General features: G+C 35.8%; 1 long non-coding RNA gene across 1 annotated transcript in view; it reads left to right on the top strand.

Moving 5' to 3' along the window:
- LOC145689922 (uncharacterized) overlaps window positions 1-23016 on the top strand; it is a 268690-nt gene that overhangs the window by 26482 nt on the left and 219192 nt on the right. The window contains exon 2 of the long non-coding RNA XR_014132121.1: window positions 13085-13268. This is a non-coding gene — a long non-coding RNA (uncharacterized LOC145689922). The remainder of the gene's footprint in view (window positions 1-13084; window positions 13269-23016) is intronic.

The raw sequence follows: 23016 nt of genomic DNA, 5'->3' as shown, positions 1-23016 counted from the left end.
TTGGACCCTGGCTTAATTTGTTTCTAGCAAATTTTCGTCAAAGGGAGGAAAACGGTTAGGGAGCGACATGTGAAAATAATCGAAAACGAACTGATATTAGTGTCCAATTGATAGCTTTCGGGATTGCTGAGACTAATAGTGGCACTCTTGATGGCACTTAAATCCAAATTCATCCCCCATCAGTATGGGGAATGAGAAAATGGAGTAGGAAGGGGTGAAAATGATCGAAAAGGGTGCATATTAGTGCCTAATCCTTAGTTTTCGAGGTCACTGAAAATAATAAATGACACTGCCTATGCACTTAAAAGTTCAAATTCATCCCCATGTGTGTAGTAGGAGTTCAAATATTCGTACTTCTTATAAACTTATTTCAGCTAGTTTACTCTACAGAGCATCCGCAACTGACCCCACATACTAACATTTTTTTTTGTTCCTCACTTCCCTTGCGGCTCCTATCTCTGTGTCCTGAACATCGACGAGGTCACCCTATGGAAATTACCACCCCAATATTAACCAATCTGACCCTTTGTTATCTTTGTGATTGTGGTAGAACTTCAAGAAACTCTTTAACAGTGTTTATTTGTAATGAGTACTAAAAACAAGGAATAGGAATGGCGGAAGAAGCCTTTAGGAGGAAGAAAATATTATTTTGTGAGACCTTGAATAAACAGTTGAGAAAAGAATTCATAAAGTGCGTCGTGTGGAGTATTGTGCTGTATGGGTCACAAAAATGGATATTACGCAAAAATGATGAAAAATGAGTGCAAGCTTTCGAAATGTAGGCGTGGAGAAAAATGGAAAGAATTAGCTTGGTCGAGCGGAAAACGAATGAAAGGGTGTCAGAAATGATGGGGAAGAAAAAGACAATTTTACGTACTATTAAGAAGAGGAAAAGAAACTAGTTGAGACATTGGCTAAGAAGGAACTGTATTATGAGGGATGTGCCAGAGGGTATGATGGCAGGAAAAAGAGGGAGGGACGAAGGAGACTACAATTAATGGACGATATCGAAACAGAGAAATCGTGCGTGAAGACGAAGGGGTTAGAAGAAGGCAGTGGAGTGTGGAAGCTTCTCAGTTGCAGCAAGTGACCTGCCAATAACGGCATAATACTTATGATAATGATGATGACTATGTGGGGCTATGGTTTGTATTCTACTGACTTTAATTCGAGACTTCATCAATTCATTTTTTGAAAAAAAAAAAAAATATGTTTCCCTCGGAAGTATTTGGACACGCTGAAGCATTTATTATTATTATTATTATTATTATTATTATTATTATTATTATTATTATTATTATTATTATTATTATTATTATTATTATTATTATTATTATTATTATTATTATTATTATTATTGAAATTAAGAGTTTACGTGTGGAAATTATTGTCTCCAAAATTAGAGCATCAAATTTTATTACATTTTCACCGCATCCAATTCCCAATCCCTTTGCCTGATTGTTGGGTGAATTTCTATGCTTTAAGGTAGAATTCGAACCAGCGAAAAATGTATTCAAATTTCAAGTCTCACCTCCCTGGGAATAAAACCCAGGTTCTCGTGCACCAAAGACGCATACAGTAGCCATTACAAAACACTCAAACACTGAAATATGTATGTTCTCAATTCGACCCGCATATCTATATCTACGTATATCTATATCTATATCTATATCTATATCTATATCTATATCTATATCTATATCTATATCTATATCTATATCTATATCTATATCTATATCTATATCTAAGTATCTTGTTATGTGTGTGTGTGTGTGTGTTTGAGTTGTGGGTATGTTCACACATAACTTTTACATATATGGACCAATTTTAATGATTGTTCTTTTGCTTGAAAGAGTATACTCTTCCAATGGTCGCACCTAAATGTCATGGGAATTTGACAAGAGTTTTCGGATCTGAACCACAAATCTCATTAACGGTGGACAGTGTTAATACTGTATTTGTTTGTATGGTCACACATAACTTCAACTTATGTGCAAGAATTTTGTTGATTTATTTTTTGTTTGAAAGAGTAAGTGTTATAATCTTTTCATCTGAACATCATTAGAATCTGAATCGTTGGAACTAGATCATGAAAGTCAAGACTCGATAGTGTTAATAATGTATTAAATATGTATATTAATGTATAGACCATCTGTATATTTATTCGCATATGTTTCGTAAGCCGACCTTACCTTTAATTTAGGCTGACTTAATCATCTGAAGAAAATAGAAAAAATAAACAAACTTGAAAGAAAAATAAATCGACTTCTAAAGTGCACTAATTAAAGGAAAATTAAAACTTAAAAACAATAATATTAACCGACTTCAACAAAAGCACTTAAAATAAGAGAATCATAGTAAAATCTCTGAGAAAAAATATAGTTTGTAACCAAGCTCCATAAATAATACCTGATATAAAACCACGATGGATGGTATGGTAATATTGAGAAGCATTAATTTGTTAGCTTGGCACAGACTTTATTACTTTTTATAGATGAATTATTTTCCATTTTTAACGGCTTCACCCATATTACAGATTGATTTTAGAGATTTTGCTGAAGTTGGTTAGTATTGTTTTTTAAAAAGATTTTTTAAAATTAATTCTATGCTGTACTTTACATTTCTTATTACGTATTTGCAACTCCAATTTGAGCACTAGGGATGGCCAGAACCGGTTCCTGGTTGAACCGGTTTTCGGGTCTGAACGGATCCGGTTCTAGAAGATCCGGTTCCGGAACCGGTTTTTCGGATCCAAGCCTGGAACCGGTTCTTCGGATCCAGGCCTAAAACCGGTTCTTCGGATCCAGGTCTGGAACCGGTTCCTAAGATCCGGTTCTGGAACAGGTTCCTAAGATCTGGTTCTGGAACCGTGTTTTCAGATCCAAATCTGGAACCGGTTCTTAAGATTGGTTCTGGAACCGGGTTTTCGGGTCCAGGTCTGAAACTGGCTCCTAAGATCCGGTTCTGGAACCGGGTTTTCAGATCCAGCTCTGGAACCGGTTTCTAAGATCCGGTGCTGGACCCGGGTTTTCAGATCCAGATCTGGAACCGGTTCTTAAGATCCAGTTCTAGAACCGGGTTTTCGGGTCCAGGTCTGGAACCGGTTCCTAAGATCCGGTTGTGTAACCAGGTTTTCTGATCCAGGTCTGGAACCGGTTCCAGAACCGAATCTGAAAACCGGATCTCCGAGAACCGGTTCTTCGCGGAACCGGTTCCGCCGGAACCGGAACTTTGTGGCCATCCCTATTGAGCACCCGATTTCTCACTCAAAAATAAACTTCCAATATATGCTATGCATAGGTATCGGAAGTTTTATACAATAGCTTTGTCATTCTTGTCGAGAAGTATGAGAAAATTAAAAATGAAATCTTCCAGTTTACACAGAGAAAAATCCGTTCTCCAGACAGCGGTATATTGTATATACAAATATACGGTATCCTCTTGCTTACTATAGAAATCAGTACGGAGCATACGTTGTCCGTATGCTACATAGGCACTGCCCTTAGATGTTACATCATGCCGTTGCAGGATGTCTAACAGTTTTCCCTATATCACATACATATACTTATGTTACCTTCGTCGGCTATATGTTATATACGTCCATTTGTATGTGAGATCCTGACCGCCTACATTGTTTCATACAGAAAGTACGTATAGATGGAACACTTATATAGAAAGTATTATAAAACATGCGTTTTCAGCTATACGTCTGCTATACGTTAAGTCCAAAAACTACATTAATTACGCATGTAACCTAACTTTTTAAGTACGCCACCTACATTTTTTTCTCAGTGTAACGTCCCACGATTATGCTCTTTAGGCTAACGGAGACGGATGATTAAGGCAAGTGAATGATGATTAAATAAGTGGTGGAATGAAAATGTGGAGGGTAACGGGAGTATCCCGAGAAAACCTACGGACACGATGTACACTCATGTCCAAAACTATTGTCGCATGTCTATGAATATGTTTTGTAGGAATATAATTTGATAACGAATTCGCCCGGTATTTCTTATAATGTTAGTATGTGTATAATCGGCAAAGACATGTATGTCATGTCAAAAGAGCAGTAAATAAGAACAATAAAACGAAAATAATTGTCCATTTAGCAACAATTTGTTTTACTCATTCTGATTTTCATATTTATAATTCTTTTCCTATGAAATTTACCCGGAAATATACATTTCCTGATTATACATATAGTACCCTGCAAAATCATTATCAAATTATATTCTTACAAGAAGACAGTTATAGATATGCGACAATCATTTTGGACATGAGTGTACAAGTATTAGAATGAAGGTAGTCAAGCGGTCAGAGTCATTTTGGCTGACGATCGTGAGTACGTGTCCCAACTGACGAGAATGGGTATCATTAAACTCTCTCCTCGACTATTTTTCATGTTTGCGTTCATGTGAACTTTAATCAAAGTGTGAAACACGAGTTTACCAAGTAAATTTAAGAGATAATCAAGTAATAAAATAGTATATACAATATGAGTTCTGAAGTACGTTCGATTGATCAGTGAATTAAATAGAAAACAAAAAAAAAAAAAAAAGCAAAAACTCTAAGGAATGGAGAGATTTTTTTTTTTTTTTAAATATGAATTTAGAATCCAAAGCATAGGTTTTATCTCATCCTTATTAGTATACTAGAACCGAAACTGATTTATTTAAATCCTACAATACTGAAATAGTGGGGGAGCAGTGGCTTAGTCCTAGAGCGCTTACTTTTGGTGTATCGAGTCCCTGATTCGTTCCCCGATCAAGTAAGTTTGTGGTGGACAACATCTTGTTCATGGGTTTTCTTGGGGTACTCCCGTTTCCTCCCACTTTCTCATTCCACCAATTCTTTTATCAACGTTCACTTGCTTTAAACATCCGTCTCCTTTAGCCATCTATCTTAGGACCTTACACCGATAGATTTTTCATCTGTACTTTTTCTCTTATAAAACAATCAAATTCTATCATTTAAAAAAAAAATATCTATGGAAGTATTTTAAAATTACTTTTCGGGTGCAAAATAATACTTTTCGGGTGCAAAATAATACACAGTAGCTTGTAGTATTGGGCCCCTGCCCCCAAAGCTGGACCTCTGCTCCCAACCATTGGAGCCCTCCCAATAAAAATTTCTGAGTGCGCGCCTGCTTCAGTCCTGAGTACGCGCCTCCTAAAGTTGTGTTAAGTTGTAGATCAAGAATCTATTTACGCTTTTTTAGAAGACCAATAACACAGACAAAAGACATTGCGTGCTGTATGGAATTACAAGCATTCATTCGGCTGCGTGATCGTGGACATAACAACCAGAATGTTCTCACTATGGGGTAAATGAAAATCTTTATAAACAATTTCTTTACCCTTGCTTTTTTTTCTTCATATTTTTCCTCTGCTTACTTATTTCATACAATACTGCACAATTCTATTCTTAGTTTAATTCATCCGTACTTGTACATTTCACTAATCTTTTCAACTTCTTTCATTTCTCTTGTAGCGTTAAAAATTCCAATTTTCTTTTCTATTCTTTTCATTTTAAATGATTAATGGCCTCTCACTTGCTTTTATTTCTTGCTTGTAATAACCCGTCTTATCGCTTGAATAATTTAATTTCCTATTACGCTGGTCACACAGCCTAATATAATCCTTTGAGAAGGAAACACGTCAGATAAGAATAAAGAAAGAAAAAGAGGGAGGGGAAGATGGGGGGAAACTGACTCAAAGTTCATCTTTCTTGAATCAGCAGAATCTCGATTCTTCAGCTAATGATTTTGATTTCGTCGCACATCAAGGTGACAATTACTCAAACAGGACAGCACACAAAAGACGGCGTGAGAAAGTGGACAGGTGGCGCCGCGTGTGGCAGTAGTTACAAAGTTTTCTCTTTTTTTCTTGCTTTGCTTTGCTTCGCAGAAGCTTTTGATGCTACGACGGTTACGGAAGAACTATTCTTTTCTTTTTTTTAAGAAAATAACAAAACAACAAAAAGAGTGATCTATAGAGTAAACCGACACGCGACTTAGCTTTTTTTATTTATATCTTTTTCTTGTTTTTATATATTTAAGTGAATATGAAAGAAATTGAAAACAACTTCATAGACAGAAAATCATAATAAAAAGGACCTGAAACTAGCAAATACCGAAAGAAAACGAAAAGGTAAGCGAATTCTCTTTCGTCTTTTTTAATACTTTTCAGATACACTTTTGAAGCGGTCAGCAGTCTTTATCATTTCCGGAATTTGACGCTTTGATATTCAATGGTTCTTGTCATTTATTATTAGCTGTGCGGGAAGATAATAGGTGTTGGGGGAGGGAAGATGAAGAGGGGAAGAGGATACAGGACAGGAAAGGAGACACACAAATTTGTCTCCGTTATCGAGCAACTCGTTATGATGATGGCAGTATCTTGTCGTGTAAGAGAAGGAAAGGACACGGAGTGAAAGAAGGAATTGGGGAGGAGGAGTCGTGGAAAAACCAAGCACTTTATATATACATATATGGGCTTTGTTGTGCCAGGAAGTGCCAGCACTCTAACACATCGGAATGGAAAGGTAAAAGGGAAAAAAGTATAACATCAGTCAAAACGAGGGAAAAAATGCAAAAACGAAAGAGATTTAAAAGCAATAGAGAAAAAAAACTGGTACCAGTTCTAAATTAAGAGAAAACAAGTGTTGCCACAATCATGGATATTATTGAAAAAAGCGATAAAGTAATGGTTTCTCTCAGCAACTGACTTCATGAGCAGTTGGTTGCTGCATGTTGTCAGGCTGATCGCTACTGCGTCATTCTATTTGGACTTCGGTATGTCTGCATGACCCACCTTCACTTTATCCACTGATGAAGCAACGAGGGCCGCCCGCCGGCACGGTACAGTGATGGGTGCATTCCTCGGGGCCCGGGCCAACTCAGGTTATCCCTTTAATGGGCAATTTTTCCAATCAGACTGATTTTTTAAATTTGGAGTGGTTTTTGTGTAGGCAACAGGAAATTTTAAAAAATTAATGCAAATATTATGGGTTCTATGGGACATTTTTTGGCGTTTGCATATACGGTCTATGCAAAGTTGTGCTTTGACATATACAAAGTCCACTAAAAACAAATCAAACCAATAAAACATTACGAATTGTCAGCGTACTTGCACTTTTGCACTCATTACATGTCTGTCTAACACAGAAGAAATCAACAGTTCAAAACCTGTCCACCTCAACGAACAAAGAAGACTCATATATGACAATATGGCGTGAACGTAACTCCACATGCAGCAAGTAAAACAGTCCACCGCTGGTTTACTATGATATCTAATGGGGAATTCAGATCTTGATTAGTGAAAGGGCGTCTTAGCTGATACGCAAAGCTGCTTTTCTATGTTCGAACTAGAAACTACATGCTGCAATACAATTTCAAAGTAAACTTTGCATATATGCTGCAAAACTGCGCACTAAAGGGTTATGGAACGCTTTCAAGCTTATGGTCCTATGACGGAAACCCAATTAGCCATAATTCATCAATCATCGCATTTTAAATGTTCCTTTTTGTCATTTGTGGCAGGTGAAATAGTTTGTGGTATTAAATTATATTGCAGCTGAAATTTAGCTGCGAGACCATCTATTACCTGGAAACTTTATTAGTTAATTGCTTTTTATTGTAGTTTGTTTCTAGCTAAAGTAACTCATTTTAAATCCTTTAATCTCACATGTTAATAATAACTTTAAAAAAGACAACAAAGAAAAACAATATTAACCTACAAGAGCTCTAGAAAGTAGAAAATTATCGTGTTAAAAGTAGAAAATGATAAAAGCTGTATAAACTGGAAAATAATAAAATCTCTAAAGGTAGAAAATAATAAAAGCTCTATAAAGTAGAAAATAATAAAAGCTCTAAAAGCAGCAAATAATAAAAGCGCTAAAAGTAGAAAATAATGAAAGCTCTAAAAAAAAAAAAAAAGTAGAGAATAACAATAATAGAGAACCTGAAAGCACAAAATAATTCACTATCATTATTTATAAAAGAAAATCGAAGTTTGTGCCAAGTCAAGCAAATTAATGCCTCATAAAATTTACGAACAAACTAATTTTATATATTAGACATTAATTTGATTGGTTTAGCACAGACTCCCGACATCTTTTACAGATAATGATAATGAATTATTTTCTGTTTTTAAGTTCTTTATTATTGTTATTTTCTGCTTTCTAGTACTTTTATTATTTTCTAATTTTAAAGCTTTTATTATTTTCTACTTTGCACCGTTTTCATTAGTATTTTCCATTTATAACGCTTTTATTATTTTCTACCGTTTAGAGCTTTTGTTATTTTCTCCTTTTCATATCGTTTCATATCCTTTTTAATTATTATTTTCTACTTTTAACTGATTTTTTAAAAAATATTTCCCATTTTTAACACATTATTTTCTACTTTTTAAAGATTTATTGTTTTTCTCTTTTTAGTGTTTTTCTTATTTCCACTTTTAAAACTCATTATTTTCTACGTTTTAGAGCTTTTATTGGCTAATATTGTTTTTCTTTATTCTTTTTTCCTGAAGGTATATAAGAGGTGACCGACTCCCAAGTAGCCAGAAGAAGTGGAAGTTTGGTGAAGGCACAATTAGTGTGTTGAAGCTGTTACATTTTATTTTTTTTTTTTATCACAAAGCTTTGCTCAATGTGTTTGACAATATGAAAACGAGGCCTGATAGAGGAAGCACAAAGGACACGTTACGTCGCTGGAGCAACAAAGACGTGTGAACGTTGTATCGTTGAGGCACTAGTATCTGATGTGTCTGTTAGCAAAGAATTATTTCTCAAGTTAAAATATTTTTAAAGAACATAATTCATTATTCCAAGGTGATAAAATAGTATATTGACTGATGCTATTTGTAATAAATACATCTAAAATCCACCAAATAATCATTCTCAGAATATGCACATAAAGTAAAATGGTGTTTCCCAACCTTTTGTGGCTCACGACACACTTTACTGAACACGCACAATATTCCGACGCACTTGCTTCATTTTTATTAATAATAATATAAATTATAATAATGAAAGGCAATAAGTTTCTATGGAATATTCACTCGATGTAATACTCAGCATTGTTAGTGCCACTGGAGGCCTTGATTGATACACTCTGTTCAAGGGCGACCATCAGTGGGGGCAAGGTGGGGCGCTCGCCCCCCCCCCCTTAGAGGAAATTGTACTTGGGAATATCGAAAACACAATAGATTTTTTTACATTAGTTACAGCAAAATTTGAAACTATATTTGAAACGTCGCTTATACTTGCCCCCTTTGGAAACCACAACATGGGCGCCCTTGACTCTGTTGTAAAATTGACTTTAAATAGTTATTAAATGCTTCGTGATTTTAAATTCTAAAATTTCGCTCACTGCTTGAAAATCAGTGGGTTGAAGCGCCTTATAAGTAGAAAAAGAGGCTTACACACATATACATACATACACACACACACACACACACACACATATATATATATATATATATATATATATATATATATATATATATATATATATATATATGTGTGTGTGTGTGTGTGTTAAAAATCCAATCGCTGCACATAGAAATGCATTGCTTGTAGCACTTTCTTCCCTAGCAGTGGAATACGAAGTTAAAATTTACGAGGATGGGAAAGCGCATGTCGTAACTTCCACCTATTTCAAGAAAATTGATCATTTTATTAACTTTTCACACATGCTCTTTGTAAACCTATAAAACATGAATGCCTTAATTCACGATAGTGATGGCACTGATTAAGTTCTCGTCCTCATAAAGAGAATTCAGAAGGTGGAACTGAGTTGTCACTTTTCGTGTGATTTATAAAATTTTTCTCTCTTTCCCCCTCCGAAAGTTTCACCCTCGCCCTTCCTACATGTACTGTTCATTTAATTTGTGTCAGAGTGTGAGTATGTATCTTCACAGCTTTGAACATTTATGTGTTTTAAGTATCCTTTCAAAAGCTCACTTGTCTTTTTTATATTTTACATTCGTTACAAAGAAAACACAACCCCTAAGCTATATAGAGTTCTAGAAAAAAAAGAACCCTTTCCGCTTTACATAACACATACATACATTTTTCAAATATATATTTTACTCTTTTTTCGCAGCTCTAGTATATACTAACTATGCACCCTTGTCGCCAAAAACCTCTTGAACGGTCTTCTTTTTACATTTATGAATAATTTACAATGCTCTTACGAGATTCAAATTGGGCTCAGTGTCCTCTTAACCCCCCACCCACCCTCGTTACTTCCTCTGGAATCTACACCATACAGCTTTAGTTCTAATGCTATCCGTAATAGACTTAAACGAACATAATAGAAATGTAGCAGCTCGCGAGATCGTCCCTCCTCATTTTTATTTCAAAAAATTATACTCTTTCTTTTTTTTAAAAAAAAAAAAAGTTTTTCTTCTTTTTCTTTTATATTACATACTTACTCCGGACTTTTTCGGCAATTTCTCTAGTTCATATTTCCTCGCACTGTAGGCGGTAAAATTTGCACTTTCCTCAAATTAACTCTTCTGCCCGTGTCGCCCCCCTCCCTCTACTTCTTCTTTTTAAAGCTAGCTCCGCCCCTATCACTTAATTTTCTTTCCTCCTTCTATTCGGAATTAGAGTTCGGGCTCTTTCTGATGTGCCTGCCGTGGATTATATATATATATATATATATATATATATATATATATATATATATATATATATATATATATATATATATATATATATATATGTGTGTGTGTGTGTGACTGTTTGTGTGTGTGTGTGTGTGTAGATATACATTTCTCCCATTTCCTAATTCAAATAAAATTCTCACTTTCGAAATTAGAAGGGTAAACGTGTGCTCTGTGATGTTTTATTCAATAGATGGCGGGCGTGATGCTAGTTGCCACCTCGCCGTCGTAAGTTAAAAAGAAAGAAGAAGAGGGGGCAAAATTTTGCATCGTTGTCAAATGTAATGTAACGTAATGTTATTGCTAGAGGGCCGAGCACTGTACACACAGACAGTATATGCCACATTACGAGAAGCACTTTTCGCCTTCATAATACAATTAGTCTAAAATAGTTGGAATGGCGTGAGCGTCAGCCTGTTACGTTTTACCTTTAAGAGTCAGAGGGCGCCATAAGTAGGGAGGCTTCAACATAATTACGTATGTATGTGATTGGGTATATATACACACGCGTGTGTGTAAGTGAGTGTTAGGGCAAAAGGAGGGGATATTAGGGAGGTGACGTGGATGTGTGTGCTGGAGACGAGTAACACCGACCATCTCTTCTTGCTTTGTGTGATACCCCACTGTTAGCTTCAAAGGAAATGATAGCTATCAAAAAGAAGTCGAGCTATATATTTTATACGTATGTATATCATCAAGGTTGCCAACTCTCAATCGTTACAGTTCATAATCAAATAAAAATAACCAGAAACTTACCAAGGGGCCTCATAGGCATAAGCATGTATACATTATACGTATATGGTGTGGGAAATTTTCGGTCGCCAAGTCGCCAATGACGACCAAATGTTTATTTTTGCAGGTACGCATTTGCATAAATTAGATCCGTACGACATGAAATGGGAATCAGAACTGAAACTTCGCGCCCTGTATATATACAAACTAACCAGAAGTTCAATAATATTTTTGAATAAGTTAAAGCAACTTTTTTTTTTTTTTTTTAAGAAAGTTGCTTTCTAATCACACTCGCAGATGGTAAATTTTGACCTCGTATGCTACAGAGAAAGAGCTGAAGAATATAAAGGATACTACATCTAACGAGTTTGCTAAATGTTATGAAGGGTTAAATATAAAGCTTCTGCGAAGTATTTTTTTAAACATGACTGTACAATACTTATTTTTTGTGATAAATTATGGAAAATAATGTCGTAACATTGGAATCTCAAATGAAACATACTACATGTAAGCAGAATCCATTTTCAAGCAGCACTTGAGCTGGGTCAGACCCCCTGGCTACGCCACTGGTTGGGCAACATCACTGTTCTCAGTTCTCTCCTTGATTTCTGATAGGTGTTTTACTTATTACCATCTTCTTCCTTGTGTCACTCTATATTCAAAGAGAATGTTAACCCACAGAATATTCCGAATATCCTTTCTAACCCTAACGGTACAGCAGAACAGTCCCAACAGTGAAAAACGGTAGGCTATCCAACTGCCAATGTTAGCCCTACATTGTAATTGGTCTCTTTGCCAACCATTTGCCAACGAAACGCCTACGAAAGAAGTAAAATTGCGACTGAAAAAAGCGTGGTCGAAGCTGTTGGTTGGCCAACATGCACTTTAAAACAACGTTGAGCTGATGTAACTTTCAACTTTTATTTTTACAATTATCAATTGCCACAGTGCCGACCGTTAGCCGACATAAAGCCTACCAAATGGTTGCTAGTATAAATGACAGTCATCGAATTTCTTTCTTCATCTGTGCTTGTCATAATAATATGTTCAAGAATCAAAGCAATGGCCCTTCGCATAAACAATCTTCCACTGGTCCTGACTCTCTAACGAAATAGAAATTAAGAATTTTCCGTACTTGTTTTTTGTATCCACTCTTCAATAGGCAATCTATTACGAATAAAATTGTGCTTTTCTTTATTGCTATTCATAGTAATCCCTCATTAGTTTTCCGTTCTACTCGGTTTATTTTCTTCATTCTTGTCCAAACCCATATTTTAAAAGTCATTTTAGTCTTATTTCGTCCACTTGCATACGGTCTGTATTTTTGCCTCATAGAGTAGATCTACTATATTCCACACGAAAATATTTTGTTAAAAGTATTTCTAAGTCTTTTTAATTCAAAAGTTTACAAAACATGTCTTTTTTGCTCATGTTTCTTTTTTCATTCTTACCCTTCACATTCACACTTCATGTCCTCACTAACAATACTACGTAGATGTCGAAAATTAATCTCTTCTTTTTTTTTTTTTTTTTTTTTTTGCTTTTCTACTTCTATAATTAACACTGATTGCTTGATTCGAATCCAAATTGTTTTTGCCTTTTTAACATTTATTTTCATTGCATAATTTTTCGCTGTTTTACCTCGAATCTTTCTAACATTTTGTTAAATTTCTTTCCAGATTCTGTGTCCAATGGCATATAATTTGAAAACCGTACCGTCCTCAAGAGTTTTTCCTGGAGGAGGGAGGAAAAGGGCAAAAGACTGACACAGAAACAAAGTCGCGAACATTCATATCACGGTGGACATAATACTTCATGCAAAACAATGATTTTGACGCATATTGTACAACTTTGTTAACTACAGTAAGTATATTAAATTTTGCAGTGGATGGCTAAGCAAATCTAGTATGTTTTGAAATGTATTTTGAAGAACCCAAAGGAACCATTTCGAAAATATCAAAAAATAAAAACGTAAATTAAATTAAATTATTTCTTTACAGCAATTGAGTCATTAGGTGAAATAGATTGGAATTGAACCACAGAATAGTATGTAAATAGTTTAAATTTGGAAATGTGCCGGCAGATGGCAGGGAAAGCTAATTGGTACCTGTCATTGCATTGCATGGGAATGTTGAATCTGCTTTACCAGTTTGCTTGGAAGTTAGAAAATATCATACCATTATGTTCATATAGGAATATATGTAACGTTGAAACAAAGGTATGCATAGACAAGTATTTTTTTATTATTATTATTTTACATTCTATTAAAACTTTGTACATCGGGATGAGGAAAGGCAAACAATTAAACTCGGTCCTGGATGCAATAATAATAGCAGTCAGCTCAGCTATCGTTAAGCGCTTTGTTCACTATGGACGATGCTTAAGGAGTGATTAAGAAACCTAATCACTGCGAAATTAAAATACCGCTAATTTTACGGTAATTATGTGATATCTTCAAATAGATAAAAGATAATCGAAATATGGAGCAAGAACTCCCTAGACAATATTATTTTGCACGAAGTACCGCTGTCGCGAGTCACTTAGTAGCTTTCCGTTTGCAGCCATTTAGAAACGCGAAAATAAATGCCGATTTTCTAAACGGCTGGAAATCGAAAGCAGATAAGTGAGTTGTGATAACGGTATCTGATATAAAATAATATTGTCTAGGGCGCTCTTGTTCCATATTTTGATTATCTTTTATCTGTTTGAAGATATCACATAATTGCTGAAAAAATTAGCGGTATTTTAATTTCGCCGTTATGGGGCTTCCTAATACATCCAGCATCACCAGGGTAGTCTTGCGTGTGGTAGATTCCATCACTTCCTTCAGCCATAGCAAACAATACTAAGAAGTGCTGGAACATTAAGAACTCTTTAAGTATTCTGTGAGTCCGTGTGAACCGGAGGTAGCTTAAATGTTCTTTTTGCATTTCAAGCTGAAAGTAAGACAACTATTTTTTAAATGAGCCCCCTAAAGGTGGATGACGGGGCTTGATTTTTTTTCCCGTTCACATCTTCAAAACTATTAAAACAAATTATTAAAAGGGTGGAAAAGGAGAATAAATTTATTCTTGGTGTAGGAAGTTGAAATTTTCTAAGACACAGCTTCGAGTAATTCTACTCCGCGGAGTACTCAAGTTTATTGAAAAAGTTTTTACATTACTATTACAAAATTTCTTTTAAAACGCTCAGCATGTTGTCAGGGAGTTTGTACACTATATATATTTTGACATATACAATATGAATATATCGTACCGGAAGACAAATTGACTCGACACTGGAAAAGACTTAAGGTTGATTTTTTTGAAAAATGTAGTTTGAGGGATATACATTTTGAACAGTAATTTACACGAAACGAACAAAATCTTCCGATCTTGAGTGTAAGAAAGCTATTTTACAACGTAACTTTGACAAAATAGGCGAATTTTAAAATAACTATGGGATGTTCTGAAAATGGTACCCACGGACTACAGAGCACTCTTCTATAAGTCAAAATAAAGCACATGTATGTATATATATATATATCGGGTGTTGGAAAATAAGTGTTACAACTCTTGGGAGGTGACTCCTGCCACTGAAACAAGAAAAAAAGTTCTGTTGAACTTTCGGCTATCGGACATAGTTTCGGATCTACAAGGTGCCGAAAACGTGGGAAAATGACTTTCAGACGCCAATAGTTCGGAAACTATCCAACGTAAAGAGGGCGGGTAAAAAATTCACTGAAGAAGTCATACCTGCTGTATTGAATTTTGCATGTTTCACAATCCTACCATACACGCGCAAGGGATTCCCCAAAGGAACGTAGGGAGTCCCGGATAATGTACCAAATGAAAATTGGTCTAAATGGATATGAATTGACAAGGTTTCTACCAGATAACAACAATTCGTTTGTATTAAGTGGATATCTCGAGCAAATACAAAATGGCGGACACCTTCTTGCCCGTTGTGTGTGGTTGCATAATCGCCAGGTACGGATGCTGGCCAACAGTGACGTTCTGAGTATTAAGTGTAGCGAATTTGTACTCAAATGCTCTAGAAGGACATCTGGAGTGTCAGTAGAGCACAACAGATGAAGCAGAATGATTCACATGTGTGGAAACACTTAACGGAAAATGCCCACAAATGCACTCATACTCAGTAAACGTGAGTTCAAATCGTCAGAAATGTAAGGATTAGCGTCAAGAACATGAAAGAAATTACCAATTCACCAATAATATTCTATCAACGCGGTGCTTTATGTCGCAACGTCGCAGATAAAGAATCATAGAGTAGACCAACCAATTCGCCAAATAGTTACATCGATTCTTTACAGATGATGTAAATGTACGTTGACACTAGTACCACTTATTACCGTAACAGTCGACGTAATTGCTTCGTAACTGGATTCGTAGAGCATTGCTAATGGTTTCAAGTTAATACGCGATGTTACCACATAGTGAAACTTTTGATTCCCTATAGAAGCTGAAGGAGGCCCAGGAGGGTATTTTTGCTTTATTTTGATCTGAAGAAAAGCACCCTGTTGTCCGTGGGTGGCCATTTTTATAACACCCGGTATTTCGGGATGACGGAAATTGATTAAAAATTTACCTAACGATTTCTATAGATTTGAGCAATTTCACTATTTCTGGATGCAAGAAAATGTTCTGACACTGTCTTAATATAGTGAATACCTATTTAGGAAAATTTTGGAGCACTCGTGCGTGAGAGCAATGTTAGCGAAATCGAATTTGCATTGATAAGTATTTGTCGCGCCAAATGAATTTTGTGGTGAGCAAACATTATGTGGATGGGTTTTCTTGAGGTTCTCCCGTTTCCTCCCATTTTCTTCATTCCACCATTTCATTCATTTATCATCGTCACTTTAACAGACATACTCATGGAACGTAAAACTTAAAGATTTCATCTCGTTTCGTTTTTGATGAGTATTTGAATCCAAAAAAATGTTGTATATAGGATTCAAATATTTTCAATAAACTTATTCTTCACGTACAAAGAACGGACAATCTGCTAGCTATTATTTTATTAATCACTAAAGTTACTTACTTTATAATGTTACTTTCTGCAATGACAGTTTTTTCTTTCTTTTTTAAACTACAAGTGTTGAAATAAGGATTTGAAATCCAAAACTTAAGAAGCCTAATCACTTGCGAAATTAAAATACCGCTAATTTTATAGTAATTATGTAATGTCTTCAAATAGATAAAAGATAATCGATATGTGGAGGAAGAGCACGCTAGACAATATTATTTTGCATGAGATACCGTTATCACGAGTCACCTAGTAGCTTTCCGTTTCCAGCCATTTAGAAATGCGAAAATATAAAATGATGATTATCTAAATGGCTGGAAATCGAAAACAGATAAGTGAGTTGTGATAACGGTATCTATTATTGCCTAGGGCGCTCTTGTTCCACATTTCGATTATATTTTATCTATTTGAAGATATCACATAATTACTGAAAAAAAATAGCGCTATTTTAATTTCGCCATGATGGAGGCTTCTTAGAGAAAAGGGGGGGGGAAAGTATCATTCAACAAACTTTTCTTCGTAAATGGAACACAAAAGAAATGTGATGAAGAATTGTCACTGATCATCATCTCCATTTAGAAAGGAGAAAGAGAAGATAAGTAATAAAAGTAAAAATAAAAATGAAGCTTTTTGTGTTGAAAACTGAAGCGAGAACAGTCTGCCATTATATCAATTAAAGAAATAGTCAAAGTGAAAGAGGAAAGAAGAAAAAATAGACAGAAAATAAAAAGATTTTTTTTTAAAAGAAGAAAGAATTAAGCGTTACCGTTAACACAATCGGAAGTTTCTCGAATTACATTTGAACGCACACAATCTTGATCTACCATGGTTTTTCGCTTTCCGCTGTTCTTTTGTTCGCTGTGACAAAAATCTAATGGCGTTGTCATTAATAGTCAAAATGGCCGACTGGTGGAGGGAGAGACAACGGAAGGATAGACAGAAAGAAAAATATAAAATATCTCTTGGGGAAGAGGAAGGAATGAGAGTGGAAAGATATCTATTCACTTCCGACACTTTTAAAAACTCAAAAACTGTTATGATTGTAGCATCCGGTTTTTTTTTCAAAAAAAAAAAAACTAAATAATTTTTTTAAAAAAAATGACAGTATGCTTTTCAGTTCTTTTTTTAAAAGTCTTTCTGCGTTAATACGCTTTTAGAAAAGAAGGTAAAAGAAAATGTAAAAAGCAAAGAAAGATTAAAGTCTCTGTTCATGTTGTTTTTCAAAATTTTATTTTATTAAAAAAACACTACAATATTCTTTCTGCTTTCTTTAATTCTTTTTTGTCGGGATAGCTGTAAACTTTCTTTATACTCTTTTAAGTTTTTTTTCTTTTAAGAAAGGAAAATATTTTATTCTTTTGCTTGTGTGTGTGTGCGCGCGCACATAGAGACATACACACATACACTTACACATATACACAGTAGCTAGTAACTCGTTACCTCTTTTGAAAGTGAGACACGTATTTGCTTTTGAATTCCTAAAAAGCTTTATCTTGCTTTTGAGATAAAACGAGCCAGTATGAAGCTAGAATTAAGCTTTAATAATACATCAAGAGGGTAGGCTATAATGGCTGCCTTTTGCACATGGTTCTTTTATTTTTACTCTCTCTCCCTCTTTTTTTAAAGTTCTTTTCTTTATCTTCTTCCGCTGTGGCCTGACGAGAAAAACATTCGGGAAATGACTCAGTCAGTAGTGCCAGATAGTGTTGGGTTGAATTCTCGTAGGAAACGATGCGCACGTCTATAATATGTATGCTTTAAGTTTCTTTTATTTTTTTTCATATTCGATATTGTTGGTGCATGTATATATATGTATTTCTTTTACATTTCTTATTCTGCAGTAATAACTTCCCGCCCTCTTGCTATTCTGCTAAGAATCATGGGAAGAAAACGAAAAGACAAATGTGTGCGGAGGAGGGCGAAAGAACGCTAGACAGAATGGCAAATACAAGACAGAGAAAATATATAAGTTTTGTATATCTATCATATACTCAGGCTTCTGTTTATATAAAAGTGTCTCTGATGATATGTTTCGTTTTCTTTCTCACTCTACGCGCGCGCGAATGGATTGGGAAATGGGCTCAGACTGAATGTATGAGGAACATGACAATCTATCCCCCACCCCCATTTCGCTTCTTTTTTTTTGTTTTATTTATTTATTTATTTTTTCTATCACAGAATAGTTGACAGGAAGTTGATAGAAACGTAACGCTGAAGCGAATTGAAGAATTTTGTTCTACTGAGGCTGCGAAGACAAAATGAAATTTTGTTTTCTAAAAGGAAAAAAAAGAAAGAATGAAAGAAGTGTAGAAATAGTTAGAGAAGTGACTATGGAAGAAGAAACAAGTCAAAGATAGCAGAGTAAAAACTGAATTGAAGATTTTTAGGAAAAAAAAACGAACATCGCAAAGATGTTGAGAAGTATTGCAACACAGACGAAGAAAAGAAGGATGAATTCGGTAGGAAAGAATGAATCCTGCATTGTAATATCTACATATTCTGTACCACTGATTTTGAACTTGGATTACATAAGAACAAAATATGCGTAAGTTCCTCATATCTCTCTATTTCCATTTCCTATTTAACTCCCATTAAAAACTGTGAATCACTGTATGATTCATGATCAGGTGATGGCTTTTAACTTCGGTTTACACGTATGTACTTAAGTGGTATATCTACAATTGCGATCTGCGACAAAATATATATTTTTGATCCATTGATGTTGATGATACTAACATTCTTTTTCTGGAAAATACTAATTTACAGTGTGCTGCAAATTCTCCAAATGTTCAATAAATTCTTTATTAATGTCACGAAATTCTCCAGAGATTCTCTTCGGTCTCCTCACGAAAACCTTTCAATGTAGAAAACACGTCATATTCACACACAGAGTGATATTTCTGCTCCAGAACTGTAACTTCCTCTTAAAAGCCGTGATTTTGTCCTCTGCTGTAAAATCCATTTGCGTTCTTTCCTTGGAGGGGCAGATTGATGTCATTTGGTTTCACGAATATGTCAGCTGGATAGGCAAACCTAAACAGCCACCGTTGGTCACTCAAACGTTCTTCCGGCTCGAAATGGTGTTTGATGAAGACAATTTTTACCTCATCTCTTAGTTGGAAGGGCCTGCTTAAAGTTTTTCCGCAGAAAGCCATCTGACTCCTGAATGGAAAAGAAGAGATTGATGAAGGTTTCCCATTCGAAGAAAGAATTTAAAGAGGCTCTTGACTTCATAGTGTCGAAAAAGAACTTTTGTCATTTTTGATTTTTTAATATATATATATATATATATATATAATTGTTCCGGTTCAAACTTCCAAATATAAATTCCGAAGGACCCAAAATTCAAACTAACTTTTAGATGAGACAGAGACTTGCGAATTTTTTATTAGTTTCCTTGAGGTCGGTTTATATGGAACTCCTAGGAACTCTTTGCGGAACCCCTGGGTTCCGCGGAACATTTTTTGAGAAACGCTGCTCTAAATGAAACCCTCATAAAAGTTGTTATAGTTTACGGGAGGGTATTTATTAGTTGAAATATTCTAAACTATTTATCACTGAAAGTTTCACCACCTTTCTTTCTTTCACATCTTAACAAGTGTTCATAACATGGCAACCCTCAATCTACTCACAGTCAGAAAACTATGTTCATTGCGTGATATCTGCTACCCGAATAAAACAGCCTTCTTGGACAATTAAACTCTCTCACTGCATTCACAGATATTTGGAATTTTACCGTGGAGCTGAGCGATAACAGGGTCCATATGTAGGCATTATGTTTCAACCTACGACACAGACCTAAAATGACATAAATCAATGTTTTCTATGAAAGTTTGTTGTTACAAATCTTCTCACCGGTAACGTTATTCTCCATTGACTCACACATTAATCCATTCAAGCGAAAATACTGCTAATACTAATATTCTTTTAAAATATTTTTATGAATTATTTAAAATACTATATGTATCGCGTCCAATCTATCGCTGTGGAAACGTTTGATCTAAAGCCCTACGAACATCTAAACACCAGTGCGGTGGGACACCATTTTGTTGGAATATCACGTTTGGTTGCAAAGGGAGTAGCTGTGGAAAAACAAAGTGTTCAATCGTGTCCAGATAATCGGGACCAGTTATTGTGTGCTCCATGAAGAAAAATGGTCCCATAATTCTGTCGCGTTCCAAAGCATACCACACATTCACTTTCTCGCTATCTCTGACATATTCATGAACAACATTTGAGGATTCGGAATCCCAAATGCGCACATTGTGAGGATTCACCTTGTCTGATGTGTGGAAGGTTGCCTCATCACTGAAAATCACCCTCCCCAAGTGCTCTGGATCATCCTCGATCCGTTAGAGAATCTCCATTGCAAACCTGGTTCATTTTGGTAGGTCAACGGGCTGAGAAGCCTGAAAAAATTGCATCTTGTATGCATACAAACACAGTCTTTTATGGAGCACTTTATGGACCGTTGAACGTGGGACGTTCAGCTCGCGTGACGCTCTGCGAACTGACTTCGTTGGGCTTCTAGTGAAGACCTCCCTGACCTCATCGACAGTTTCCTCAGATATGTGTGCTTTACCCGAGCTAGGCTGTCGATTGACACTCCCTGTGGCTTAAAACTACTCAAACCATGTTTTAATGGTCTTGACGTCTGGTGGGTCCCGTATGTTACGCCCTTCCGCTGGTCTAGTGGCTAGCACGTCGGCCTTTGTTGTACGGGGTCCTGGGTTTGATTCCCGGTTGGGTGAGCCTTTGGAATTTTAACTGTCCTGAATATGTATGGTTCGTGTCCCTGTTCAATTTAGTAGAGGTCAAAGAGGCCTTGTATACGAGGAAACTCGGGTTTTTCAGGAAACTGAGGCATGATCAGTTGATCTCTAAAAACAAGTATGCTAGGGGAGCGGATAGTAATGAAAATTGCTTTTGGCGTGGGTTCAAACTAGGCCCACGAAAATTTTTTTTATTATTTTTTTTTTAAATTTTAATAATACTTTTATCATTAGAACAGGATAAAAAATAATACTTATTTGCTCTTGTACCTAATATACAATGCATGAAAAGTGATTTACTTATTGCGTAACATAGCTGAGTGAGCGCCAGCGAACGAAGGCGGTCAAAATCCCCACAGGGCCCGTTTTGCTTCACTTTGACCTCCATAATAATACCACGTGATATTTCGTCACACTCGGGTGGTTCAACTTCGATGTAAATCTACCCTCACCCGCTTCCTTGTGACCAACTTGAAACCTTGGCTAGAGTAGAGTGTGAAAAAAGTATGCAACAAGGTCAGGACTAGCTCGGGAGAGTAATGCTCCCGGAAGTAGAAACGAGAAACACAGTTCTGATTGGTTGGCGTTATCCACTTCTTGCCACGTTACATGAAAATAGCAGAAATCAAACGCTTGCTGCTGTCGGCCTTCATAGCCGAGTGGGCCAGTGCTATATGTTAGTAATAAAAGTCCTTTTGGCGCTAGTTCAAACCGCCCGAGGAAAGTTTTTTTACATTTTTATAACACTTATTAAATTAAAATAATATGAAAATAATACTTTAAAAAGTGATTTATTTATTTTTGTGCAGATAAGTAGTTGTAGTACTTATGCCCTTGTACTCCATGATATAGGGCTAGTTTTGTTCCCCTTGTACTTCATGATATAAATTTTGTGACCAACTTAAAACAACTGGCTAGGATAGCGCGTAAAACAGCTGGCTAGAGTAGCGCGCGGGTAAACGTACTTCCGGGAGTATTACTCTCCCGAGCGGGTCGTACCGGGTCAGGGCAGGAGTACACCAGGGAAGTTTGCACGGGTGTGTTCCCATAGCGAGCAGGCGCGTCAGCGACGGGATGTATGCGCATAAACAAGAATAGTGTTAAAACACTTGATACAGCATAAAATCATATAGGTTCGAGCACTTATAATGGTTTCACACCAGTGACTCTCTACTCCTACATCATGAAGAAATACGTAGCCGTATGAAATCCAAATGAAAGCCTCCTCGCCTCACCGTTGACGAATACGAGAAGCTGACACACTTGATATCTGATTCATTCCTTTAACTTCAGTTCAAGAAGCTGCCGTTGATAGATTCCTGGTGCCAGTTGAGAAAATAATGCTCCGAGTTATCGAAAAAAGCTATTGAGGTGCTACTTCCTTTCAAAAGTACCTATTTATGTGAAACTGGATTTTCTGTGTATCCGTCTACCAAAAGCAAATATCGAAACAGACTGGATGTGGAACCAGATATGAGACTGCAGCTTTCCACTATAAAACCTGATATTAAAGAACTTTTCAGGCCCAAAAATAACAAGCCCACTCCTTCCACTGAAATCTCAGCACATATGGAATGTTTTTATGAAAAATGATTCTCATGTCACATTAGGTTTCATTCATGTCACATTTCAGAAATTAGGTTTTCATAAACACTTCAAAATATTAAATTACTATAAATATGATAATTTTTTTCAGTAATTTAATATTTTGAAGTGTTTATGAAAACACAAGTTCTTGTGTGGACATCAAATTTCATATTTACAGTGATTTATTTATTTATTTATATTTTGAAGCGTTGTGAAAACCTAGA

Source organism: Thermobia domestica, chromosome 7 (assembly GCF_964235325.1).
Source record: "Thermobia domestica chromosome 7, izTheDome1.hap1.1, whole genome shotgun sequence".
Lineage (NCBI taxonomy): Eukaryota > Metazoa > Arthropoda > Insecta > Zygentoma > Lepismatidae > Thermobia > Thermobia domestica.
This window is presented reverse-complemented; position numbering and strand designations above follow the sequence as displayed.